This window comes from Talpa occidentalis, unplaced genomic scaffold (assembly GCF_014898055.3).
Source record: "Talpa occidentalis isolate TD23 unplaced genomic scaffold, MPIMG_talOcc4v2.1 talOcc4.7, whole genome shotgun sequence".
NCBI lineage: Eukaryota > Metazoa > Chordata > Mammalia > Eulipotyphla > Talpidae > Talpa > Talpa occidentalis.
The window spans coordinates 50,090,860-50,099,929 of NW_023605083.1; positions in this window are offsets into that span (position 1 = coordinate 50,090,860).

Here is a 9,070-nt window from a genome sequence, read left to right on the forward strand (position 1 = left end):
CTAGCCGGCGAGGGTCCCACACGGCGCAGCAGACCTCTCCTGTCTCGCCTGCTGCTCCCCTCAGCAGTGTATTTCGTCAGTCTGCCTGTTCTGTTCCCCGCTCTGTCTCTGGTGAATCCTCTCACCCTCCCACGCATCTGGTTGTACCCCGATTCTTGTATAAATAAATAAATCTTTAAAAATAAATAAATTTTAAATATATTTTCTGCCAAAGATGAGCACCCTTCTTCCTTAAAATGAATTGTATGCTGGAAATAAAGATTCGTTAAGTCAGAAGAGAAATAGATTAATTAAAGGTCCATGGATATGGACTAAATAAAATGCAACAACTCTTCCTTTTATTCCTTCAAAGATGGCAATAATGCATTTCTTTGTCCTTTGAACTCCTCAATGTCTTATTAATCTGGAAGCATACCAGGCTTCAGGACCTGGTGGGGCGCTCCTTCGACTGAAAATCCTTCTTTGCATAAAAAGACAATATTTAAAAGACCTTTTTCTCTCAAAGCCAACTCTAGCATTTGCAGGATTACTGCCAGTATCTGTTCCTTGCAAACAACAAGAAGATTTAAAAATAGCAACACCACCTCTCTAAGGGTCCCCTAGCCTTTTAAAAATTGAAAAAAAAAAAAAAAAAACAACTGTCCATTTAAAAATGGGAATTTGATGTGCTATGTTGTGTCAGAGTTTGGGATCTGATAGAAACAAATGGGAAGAAAAGAGTGGCTGGCTGCCACTGAGCCAGGTGTTCGCTAATTGTAAAACTGAATAACAATCATCATAGTGTGTTTATCAATGCAGTTTGCTCTCTATGATGCAGACGAGGTCACCAGAGACAATGTGGAGGCCTCTCATTGCTCTTATTCATTAACAAGGCACTGCTGTCTGAAATTCAGTCTCTATTACTTAGTCGTAGTAATGGCAGGGACCCTGCATTAATGGCGGGGACCCTACATCAAGTTGTAATTAGGTTTGATCTGGCCTCGGATACAGTTGCTATAATCAGAATCACTCAGAGTTAATTTTATACTTGTGAAAGGATATGAAGTGAGATTGATTTAATGGTAACCAAAGCAACCCCCTTTCTATAGTTCTGTAAGCCGGAGGGAGAAAGAAGGGTGAAAGAAAATTGGAAGATAACCATTTTAGTCCTATTAATTTTTTCATAACTAGATAGGAGAAAATATGTTACAATAAGCAAATATATACTTGCAGGGTGATCCCTGGCTGGGTCCTAGGAACTGTGTAGACAGTCTCTTCTTGTGTCTAACGTAGATTCTGTGATGCTTAATTTCTGCTTAATTTTTGCCCATTTCAGATGTGGTTGGAAACAGTCTGATCAGGAAAAGAATTTCAATTTGTTGGAAAAGGAGGAGGAATTCGAGTAGGCAACATTTCTTTTCTCCAGTAAGAATAAGTTACTTAGTCTTTTTACCTTGAAACAATATATATTAGATCCAATGACCACTGGCTTATATAGGAGAGCTAATAGAGGATTTTGGAGACCTGTTTGTGAAATAGTTTATGAAGTTAGAGATGTGGAGTGTGCCGCAAGGGGAGCATATCTAATTTCTCACTGTTGAATGTTCATTCAAAAAATTTCTAGATTGGTAAAATGCCTCTCTGGAAATAGAATTTTACCTTTGAGGTTTAAGATAACTGTTGAAATGTGTGTTTATATGCGTACATGCATATATTCATATGCATACATGCATATATTCATGTGTGTATATATGTGTTCATTTCTGTACATGCATGCAAACATTGGTACACATGATTTGCTCTGTTCACATGTGGTTAAGTTCTAATATTGAGATGTTGTTAAATATTTTCTTTTATTTCCCACATTAGATTTATGAATCTTTTCTTGTACCACATCAGCTTCAAGAGTAGAAAGATCACAGTGATTTTGAGGATGGGATACTGTTAAATATGCAGAGAGTGGCTTAAATGGAGAGGTTTTGTTTCTTAAATACATCTCAGATTACCATGTGGATGAGAAAATAGCTTGCTTGTAAATATTTTGAGTCATTTAAGCAAAAAGTGTTGAAGCAAAGAATATCTCTTCCAGATTAAAAAAAGAGAGAACTCTTATCTTTTCCCCCCTCTTTCATGGATATAACACTGTAGCTATTGAAATAATGAAACTATAATAAATGAAGTCATTGGGATGATATTAATACCTGGTATATTGTGTATCTGACTACACAGATATTTCATATATAATGAAAAAATTTATGACATGTTTATTAGGATTTTTGCAATTGGAATAAAGGATCAAATTTAGCTAAAATTTATCTCAAGATAAATTTTGGATCTGAAGATTTTACAAAACCTTAGAAATATGCTTTAAGTAGATTGCTCTTGCAGTTTGCTTTTTGCCTCTGGTTGTGTACCTCACTACCCAATACAAGGAAAAATGCATTAGATTTGTGAGTTCTTCAAAAGTGAAAGGTTTGATTACTACTTATTCAGTTGTTTCTTTGGTCCTTTTCCTCATGTTAGCAGTGAGGGCTCCAGGACATGGCCATGAGCTATTGGTCACCCTCTGGCATTTACTGTGAAGCTGGCCATCCTTGGCTTCATACTTTCTGTAATCTTGAGCTCACATGCATAATTCCTGGTCTGAACTTGGAATTTGTTGGTGCTTAGCTTTTAGTTACCCATTCACTGACCTCTTCATTTGTTTCTGGGGGAACCCTCTGGATAAGATCTCTTATCACCCTCTCTTTGAGTAAATTGAGAAATGTGGGTTCAAAGAAATTTATAAGTAGTTGCTCCCCTCTCATGGAACCACTCCAGACATCCCTCCTTTCCTTCAACAAATATTTATAATGCAGAGCTGAAAATGAGGAACTGGAAAAAGCATTTTTCTTTCCTTTTTTAAAAATGATTTTTTTTTTAAATTGAGGTAACATTAGGATCTCCCCTCCTCCCAATTAGGGATCACCACTATCGTGTTCCCACCACCAGATCACCCATGGTCCACCATCATAGTCCACTGTGCTTCCTTCCCTCTCTGTTCTTATTCCTCCCCCACCCCTTCTCCACTATAGATGCTTCAGTTCTATAGTCAGCTCTCAGGGGTTATTTTTTAAGCTTGTCTTTATCTGATCCTTTGTTTGATTTCTCTATATTCCACATATTAGCGACGCCATCCAATATTTATCTTTCTCTTTCTGACTGAATTCTCTTAGCTGTATTCCTTCCAGCTAGCTCCATCCATATGGCAACTAGAAGTGATCTTTTTTGATCCACCCATATGGTAACTAGAAGTGATGTTTTTTGATCACTGAGTAGTATTCCATTGTGTGGATATACACACCACATCTTTTGATCCATTCATCTGTTTTGGGGGCACTTAGGTTGTTTCCATAAGTTGGCTATTGTACTTAGAGATGCAGTGAACATGGGGGTCTCCATTTGAATTAGTATTTCTGAATTTTTCAAATAGATACCTGGGAGTGGAATTACTAGGTTATATGGCGGATCCATTTTTAATCTTTTGAGACACCTCCATACTGCTGAAAAAAGCATTTTTCAGTTAATCAAGATGTGAGACTTGGAACCACATTTTCAAGCATTGCTAGTTGCCTCCACCCCTCAAGTACTGGATTTACTTGTACATCATTTAAAAAATTCATTCGGCATTTTATCAGTTCTCACTGTTAACTTAGAGTTGAGTTTCCCTACTAATTTCTCTGTCTGGATTCAATCAGAAGTGGAGCCCTTGTTTCAGAGCAGCTTTATTGTAACACCTCTGATTATTGATGTACCCTTGCCTGGTGCTAGTGTTGAACGAAGGCTGAGCCTGGGAAGCCAACAGTAAGGGGGCATATGATTTATAGAGAATTTAAAAGCAAAGAAAATTGGGTAGAATTCAGTCTGGCTTTTATTATCACCATATGTGATTTTAAGCACTGTGAAAGATAAAATAGTACATACTCAAAATTTGTTGTTCTAAGTTCCAAACAATTGCTGCAGTTAACATCAAGTGAGGTAGGTAAATGCACCTCTGTTGTGGGATAGACATATTTAAAACTTTAACTACTTCTGAAAAAAAAATTATCTAGGAAAAGGCCCATTTTTTGTGTGGGAAAACTTACTTCCTTTTAAGCACAAAACACAGATTTATGTTCACTCCTTTTAAAATGTAGACTGAGACATCTTTTATGGAAATTCATTTCATACGTCATAGAGTTTTGTATTTACAACTTAAACAGCAAAACAGAGTGGCAAACTGTTTTTTTGTAATTTGGCAAATGCAAATTTCATTTCATACACGAAATATTTAATAGAATTTGAATATCTTTAAAATTAGAGTATTTTTTGTGAAGAAGGAGCTGAAAATTGATATACAAGAAGCAAGAAGAACACCAAACTTCCACGACGAAAGGAAAAATACAGCAAGACACATAATAGTAAAGCTCCCAAGAATCCAGGACAAGGAAAAAATAATGAAGCTGGCAAGAGGGAAGAAACAGATAACATTCAAAGGAAAACCAATCAGGCTGACATCAGACTTCTCCGAAGAAACACTACGGGCAAGGAGAGAGTGGAGGGACATAGTCAACAGACTCCAAGAAAACAGATGCCAACCAAGAATACTCTATCCCGCAAAGCTCTCCTTCCTCTTTGAAGAAAGAATATGGACCTTCCCAGACAAACAGAAACTCCGGAATTTCATTGCAACTAAACCCCCACTCCAAAAAATACTATAAGGAGTCCTAAAGCCAGAACCTCAGAGGGACGAATAACAATGAAAGAAGGCCAAAAAAAAAAAAAGTTATTAAAAGAATAAATAAATAAAATCAAAGGAAAGACAAACACAATGGCAAATACAGATGTTAACATATCAATATTAACTCTAAATGTAAATGGACTAAACTCTTCAATAAAAAGACACAGAGTGGCAGCCTGGATTAAGAAACAAAACCCAACCTTTTGCTGTCTCCAGGAAACACATTTAGCTACAAAAGATAAAAATAGGCTCAAAGTTAAAGGATGGAAAACAATCCTACAAGCAAATGGACCAAAAAAGAAAGCAGGAACAGCTATACTTATATCAGATAAAACAGATTTCAAACTCAAAAAGATAAAAAGAGACCCCAATGGTCACTACATTATGATCAAGGGGACAATACTTCAAGAAGAAATAACACTCATTAACATATACTCACCAAACGAAGGAGCACCAAAATATATCAGACAACTGTTGTCCTCTCTGAAAACAGACATCAGAGAAAACACATACGTAGTGGGAGACTTCAACACACCACTATCAACAATGGATAGATCAACAAGACAAAAAATAAGTAAAGAAACCAAAGCTCTAAATAAGGACCTAGAGCAATTAGGCTTAACAGACATCTATAGAACACTAAACCCCCAAAAAACGGAGTACACATTTTTCTCAAGCGCACACGGATCATTCTCCAGGATCGATCACATACTGGGGCACAAGACAAACATCAACAGATACACCAAGATTGAAATCATATCAACCATCTTTTCTGACCATGAAGGCATCAAACTAGAAATAAACCATAAAAAGAAGGCAAGGAACTTTCCTACCTCATGGAGATTAAAAACCACACTACTGGAAGACCATTGGACTAATGAGGAGATCAAAGAAGAAATTAAAAAATTTTTTGAATTGAACGACAAGGAGGACACTAATATCCTAAATGTATGGGATGCAGCAAAAGCAGTAATAAGAGGAAAATATATAGCAATAGAAGCTCACATCAAGAAACAAGAAAGAACGCAAAGAAACAACCTCATCTCGAAGCTCAAAGATCTAGAAAAAGAACAACAAAAAAACCCCAAAACCAGTAGAAGAAAAGAAATAATAAAAACCAAAGCAGAAATAAATGAAATTGAAACTAAAAAACAATCCAAAAGATCAATGAAACCAAGAGCTGGTTTTTTGAAAAAATCAATAAAATAGACAAACCACTAGCCAGGCTCACAAAGGGAAAAAGGGAGAAAGCACAAATAAACAGGATCATCAATGAAAGAGGAGAAATCACAACGGACACAGCAGAAATCAAAAGAATAATCAGTAACTACTATGAACAGTTATATGGAAACAAGTTTAACAATCTAGAGGAGATGGACAAATTCCTACAACTCTACAATCACCCAAAGCTAGATAAAGAAGAAATAGAACACCTAAACAGACCAATTACAATTAGCGAAATTGAAATGGTAATCAAAAACCTCCCCAAAAACAAAAGCCCAGGACCTGATGGATTTACAAATGAATTCTACCAAACATTCAGAGACGAATTAGTGCCTATCCTTCACAAACTCTTCCAAAAAATTGAGAAGGAAGGGACAATACCAAACACGTTTTATGAAGCCAACATTACACTAATACCAAAACCGAACAAGGACAACACAAAAAAGGAAAACTACAGGCCAATCTCCCTAATGAACACTGATGCAAAAATCCTCAATAAAATTTTAGCTATCAGAATCCAACAATGTATCCATAAGATAATTCACCACGACCAAGTTGGATTCATTCCAGGGGCACAAGGATGGTTTAACATCCGAAAATCAATCAACGTTATCCAACACATCAACAAAAAGAAATATAAAAACCATATGATAATATCAATAGATGCTGAGAAAGCTTTCGACAAAGTGCAACACCCATTCGTGATAAAAGCCCTTGAAATTCTGGGGATACAAGGAACATACCTCAACATCATAAAGGCCATCTATGACAAGCCAACAGCCAGTATCATTCTCAATGGTGAAAAGCTGAAAGCAATTCCATTAAGATCTGGAACAAGACAAGGATGTCCACTCTCACCATTGCTTTTCAATATAATACTGGAAGTCCTAGCCAGGGCAATAAGACAAGAGAAAGACATCCAAGGAATCCAAATAGGAAAAGAAGAAGTCAAACTATCACTATTTGCAGACGATATGATATTATACATAGAGAACCCCAAAAACTCCACAGAAAAGCTAATTCAACTCATCAATCAGTTCAGTAAAGTGGCAGGATACAAAATCAACACGCAAAAGTCAGTAGCCTTCCTATACACAAACAATAAATCTGAAGAAGAAGAAATCAAAAAGACCATCCCTTTTGTTATTGAAACAAAAAAAATCAAATATTTGGGAATAAATCTAACAAAAGAGGTAAAGGACCTATACAAAGAAAACTATAAAACACTGTTAAAAGAAATAGAAGAAGACACAAAGAAATGGAGAGACATCCCCTGCTCATGGATTGGAAGAATAAACATTATTAAAATGGCCATCCTACCAAAAGCAATATACAGATTCAATGCTATTCCAATCAAAATTTCAATGTCATTCTTCAAAGAAATAGAACAATTATTGATGAAATTCATATGGAATCACCAAAAACCCCGAATAGCCAAAGCTCTCCTGAAAAAAAAAAGAAGGGAATGGAGGCATCAGACTCCCAGACTTCAAACTATACTACAAAGCCATAATCATCAAAACTGCATGGTATTGGAACAAGAACAGACATACAGACCAATGGAATCGAATAGAAAATCCAGAAATAAACCCACAGATTTATGGTCAACTAATCTTTGACAAAGGAGCAAAGAATATGCATTGGAGCAAAGAAAGTTTGTTCAATAAATGGTGCTGGGAAAACTGGGTCGCTACATGCAAAAGAATGAAGCTTGACCACCACCTCACACCATACACAAAAATCAACTCAAAATGGATTAAAGAACTAGACATAAGACCTGAAACCATAAAATATATAGAAGGAAATATAGGCGAAACACTACGTGATTTGCACATCAAAGACATCTTTACAGACACATCACCCAAAGCAGTGATAGTGAAGGCAAAGATAAACAGCTGGGACTACATCAAATTAAAGAGCTTTTGCACAGCAAAAGAGACAATAACAAAAACAAAGAGAAACCCCACCAACTGGGAGAACATTTTTGCACCCAACACTAATGATAAAGGACTGATCACAAAAATCTGCAAAGAGCTGATGAGACTCAACAACAACAAAGAAAATAATCCAGTCAAAAAATGGGCAGAAGAGCTTAAAAGAAACTTCTCTGAAGAGGAAATGCAAATGGCCAACAGGCATATGAAAAAATGTTCAACATCACTTGTCATCAGGGAAATGCAAATCAAAACTACCATGAGATACCATCTTACACCAGTGAGAATGGCACATATTAAAAAAACTAGCAACAACAAATGTTGGCGAGGGTGTGGAGAAAAAGGAACTCTTCTGCACTGTTGGTGGGAGTGCAAACTGGTCCAACCACTGTGGAAAGCTGTATGGAGATTTCTGGACCTACTAAACATAGAGCTTCCATATGATCCAGCAATTCCACTCCTAGGTATTTACCCAAAGGACACAGAAACATCCATTCCAAAGAACACCTGCACCCCTATGTTTATAGCAGCACTGTTTACAATAGCTAAGCTTTGGAAACAACCCAAATGCCCAAAAATAGATGACTGGATCAAGAAGATGTGGTACATATATACCATGGAATATTACTCAGCATTCAAAAAAGATAAACACATGCAATTTGCAGCAACATGGATGGCGCTGGAAGGGATCATGCTCAGCGAAATAAGCCAAAAAGAAAAAGAAAAATACCGGATGGTCTCACTCATAGCAGGAATCTAGAAAACTTAAATAAGGCACCAGGAAAATGAATAACTATAAGAAAGTGAAAATCAAAATCAACAAAAAACTATGAACCAGAGACACTTTTAGGGGGGCGGGGGTGGGAGGGGAGGGATTGGGGTCAGAATGGGGGGGCTCCAATTGTATGGGGAATATAACAATAAAATTTATTAAAAAAAAAAAATAAAATTAGAGTATTTTTAAAGTTAAAAGGAAATGACCAAATTAAGGAAATAATGATTAGTACAAATATTAATTTTATATAGAGAAAAGGACTATTAAAAATGATCTAACTTGGTGTCAAGTTCATAAGTTATGCCTCTGTAGTTTCATTCAATACTTTGGCAGTAAGCCTTCTAACTAATGGAGGAATAAGGCTCTTACATAATTGGTAACAGGTTTCTCTCTATTTTT